The following is a 4153-nucleotide window of genomic DNA, read 5'->3' on the forward strand; positions in this document are numbered from 1 at the left end:
TGCATGTTTTAGGTAACATTTTAATGATGCACGTTTTTAAAAATCTCCATTATTAAAATTATGCACGTAAGGATAACTCATGAGTTTTTTTGGTTGATTAAATGACATTATGTCCAAATTTATTTGAGGATATTTCATTAAGGTAACTGAAAAAGACAAACAATAAAATAGGAAGTTTAAATTCATTTAAACATATTTCATTAATGTAACTGAAAAGACAAGTAATAAATTAGACAGTTTTATTCGTTTTAGGATATTTCATAAATACAACCGAAAAAGACAAGCAAAAAAAATAGAGAGTTTAATCAACGAAGTAAGAACATTTTCAAATGAGTACTTCTCTTTTAATAATATAGATATAGATATCATAACATGAGATTGTACGTATACGTCACTATATATTCTTATACACACTGCCCATGTGTTTGTATCCGAACATCAAATATTAATACGGCTTACCAACTTTTATATGCTTACTAAAAAACTCATAAATAAATACAACCCCCCGAAAATAAAGTACTATTTAGTATTTAACACTATTAAAACTTATAAAAGAATAAATTACCAGCGTGCATCTAAGCACTCGCTTATATTAAAACTAGGTTCGGTCCGCCCTACGGACGGGATGTGGATTATAAAAGAATTTCAACATATAAAGTATATGTATAATAAACATTGGTTGTTTCATATTTTTACATTTGTTTGAGAAAGGCATATGTATTCGAATTTGATATATTTTTCGAGATTTGTTTTTATTTGATAAGTATTTGGTAGATACACAAAATTTGGAATTGTTGAACTCTGAACACAAATAATAACTGTCTCATGTCTCGAAAAGAAAAGAAAAGAATATAATAATATAATTTGCTATCTATAAGCAATATAATCCACAAACATCTGAACTCTTAAAAAGTAGTACATTTCTTGCACAGATGTTTTTTTTTTTTGGAGATCGCAGCTTCTTGGGGGTTTGAGCCTGTCCATGTTGGTTAGATACATGTCCTCCAGAGTAATTTTGTAATCACTGAGTATTTTTTTTATCTTTCTCCAGCAGCTGTTGGATGTAGTTAACGTTTGTTCCCATTTTAGGGTGTCTAAAATCTTTTTCCCCTGATTCAAGTTTCCATTCCTTATCATGTTTTCCTTGAGCTGACTGTCGTAGATAATCTAGTGCTTTGCTTGGGTTGGTATGGAAGAAATATTGATTTATACCTTCAATATAGTGTGCTTCAGGGTTATGGTGTTCCAAGCACAGCTCCATTAAGTATTTGTGTTCAATCGCCATCCTCAGTGGTTCGGATGCAAAGTATTATATTCTAGGTTAAGGTTTTTTGAAATAGGATGCTGGTGATATGTCAGATGTGTCTTCATCTGAGCTGTTCTCGCTTTGGTTTTACCTCTGACGTCGTTTGAATCCTGATGAGATAAGGCGGCTGGGAGATTGGGAGAGGGATTCATTTCTTTGTGTTTCTTTTGGTTGTTTTTGTAGTGGTTAATCGTGTGATATACGTGTGCAGTAGGTATTAGGTATAACTTTATACCGCAATGAGTTTTTGAGTTGCATGGTACGTTGCAATCAGCATTAATTGCGTAGATTCTGTTTGCATATTTATCGTTTGAATGCTTGATATTAGGGATAGTTGATATTGCTCTTTGATATGTTTTTTTTTGGAATACATATATGAGATTCTGAAACTATATTGTATAAATTAATTGTATATATATATATATATATAAAATTTTCTGTCAGAAGTAGCGGGTTTTTTTTTTCCACCTAGCAATATTATGGATGTAGTAATTAGTTACTTTGTGTTCTTTATTAATATTACTATTATTTTTATTTGTTATGTAACGTACCAGTTATGGGGGGAAAATATGAAACTGATCCAGAGGAGTTGATGAATAAATACATAGGCATCGTAATTTATTAATATGTTAAATTTGATTTTAATTTTAATTTAAAATGAAAATAAGGTTCATAATTGTTTTACAACAATTTTATCTATGTACTTTATTCTTCATTTTACAAATTATAAATTTGTCTAATTGTAATAAAATTTTATAAATAAAATTATTTACTTTCTTTTGATGTTTTTTTTTGTTTAAATACAGCAGTAATTCACATAGGTTTTTAAATTTAGAATTAGAGTTATTAGAGCAAAGTTACTTTCTCTTAGTTATATTTTTGTTTCATGTATTAATTTGTTTTTCCATATTTTCTTTTAAACTAATAAATTATGCGATATTAAAAAACAACTTATTCATTTTAACTAAAACTATTTTATTGTTGAATAAAATTTCATTTAAAACATATATATTTCTATTGTTGTATCAATAAGGGAGTATGGTTAATTCCACCGATATATTAAAGTATTTGAAGCACGTACAATATGTGATTTGGGCTATGTGTATGTAAACGTTTAGTAGACTTTGGGTTTGTGTCTTTATGATGGTTTCATCAAATCGGGAGTTGGTTTACTTTATTAGACGACAGAGTCGTTGGTCTACGAAATGTAAATTGCAAAACAGAGGATAGCGTCTATAAACAGAGTATAATTTGTAAACCATGTTTTCAGTAAGTGTAAGAAAGGTCAATAACTCAATGGCTGTATGTCTTTAGACTAAACTGATGCTTTTCACACCAAGTATTTCACCTATGACGTCTACATAAAGTATGAGATATATATCACTTTCTTACAAATATAAACAGACCATACTCTTTACACACAGAAGTTCAACAATATAAGAGGTACGTGTCAATTGGGAGCAATATACCTGGCAATTGAATGTTTGTATTGGCTAAACCAATCATCTCAGAATGGTTACGAAACCGAAATGCTTCCTCGGGCAAGGGGGATATGGATCAGTTATCTCCTCGAAAATGGTGTTCTCGTTGAACCTGATCAACAGAGAAGACTCGTGAGCCGGAAGCTCTGTGCACATCTAGAGACATCAAAACCGGACATGGAAAACATTGTTCCGGCAATGAGTCTCTCCCGGTATTGTGGGAGAAGGCTTGAACTGATCGTCACTAGCATCATGGTTGCCTGAAACATAGTTAGGAATCTATCAGTGCGAATCAACGGTGTAAATTTCAACAGATTATCAGTACCGACTCTACATAACAGGAAACCAAAATCTTTACCAAACAACCAGATCAATACTAAACCAAAATCTATTTATATATTAACAATCACGTTACAGTCCGCAGAGAATAATAGATCAGACCAGCAATATTTTATTTTTTTCTAACAACAAAAAAAAAACAAAGGAAATTTGAAAAGTAGGACACGATCAGGTTTACCGGAACAATATCAACCACATAAACAGCCTAGAGCTCACAGAGGAATAATAATGGTACGACTGTTGATATGAAACCAGAACGATTGGTACAAAAAGAGAACAGAAAAAACCACTCACATTAACATCCACCATGAGCAAATCCATCCACTTAAGCTCCCACCACGCTTAACATTCCTAACCTCCCAGAATCGAAGCAGTCTGGCCTCTACAACGGATGAGCACCGCCCAGATTTCAGATCGGAAAAAAACACGCGAGTTAGCCATTAACATAGATGAGCATATAAATATGAATATGAATGAGATGTGTAGAAGAGAGATGTGGATATCGCGATTAGCATAAGAGAGATATTTATACACGATTTCGCCGACGAACAACGCAATCGAAAGGTCTTGGAGTGGGCTTGCTAATTAAGAGGATTTAAGACGGAAAATCACAACACATAGCGTTACAGAAATCCGAATCGTTCCTTCCGCCGATGAGAGAAGCGAAGAACATGAAGATGCGCTCCAACCCGGATTAGGGTTCCTACCAAATTCGATGGTCTTTGGGCCTTAAATTCAAAGCGTGTTGCGAAGCCCAAACGGAGGCCTAGAGGAAGACGAATTATGAAACTATGCGTTTCATTAAAGTGTGACATGTGTCAAATGCTCGCGAATCGAATTTGTGACGTGACATCTGAGCTGGACATCCTGGGAAAGAAGCAAAGCCTTCTTTATATATAAAGATACTACATACAATGTAACTTATTGAAAAATACAACTAACAATAACAATTAATAGAATAATGATTAATAATAAAATTAGAATCAAAACATGACCCCAAATTAACGGATCACATGCTTCAAGAAGA

At 32.7% G+C, this 4153-nt stretch overlaps 1 long non-coding RNA gene across 1 annotated transcript; it reads right to left on the reverse strand.

Annotated features, from left to right (window-relative positions):
• Window positions 1-2610: 2610 nt before the first annotated feature.
• Window positions 2611-3809, reverse strand: LOC106334223. Its single transcript, XR_001268557.1, has 3 exons — window positions 3659-3809; window positions 3421-3508; window positions 2611-3047 (listed from the first exon to the last, which is right to left on the reverse strand). It is a non-coding gene; the product is annotated as an uncharacterized LOC106334223 (long non-coding RNA).
• Window positions 3810-4153: the final 344 nt, after the last annotated feature.

The sequence above is a fragment of the Brassica oleracea genome, chromosome C3 (genome assembly GCF_000695525.1).
Source record: "Brassica oleracea var. oleracea cultivar TO1000 chromosome C3, BOL, whole genome shotgun sequence".
Taxonomy (NCBI): Eukaryota; Viridiplantae; Streptophyta; class Magnoliopsida; order Brassicales; family Brassicaceae; genus Brassica; species Brassica oleracea.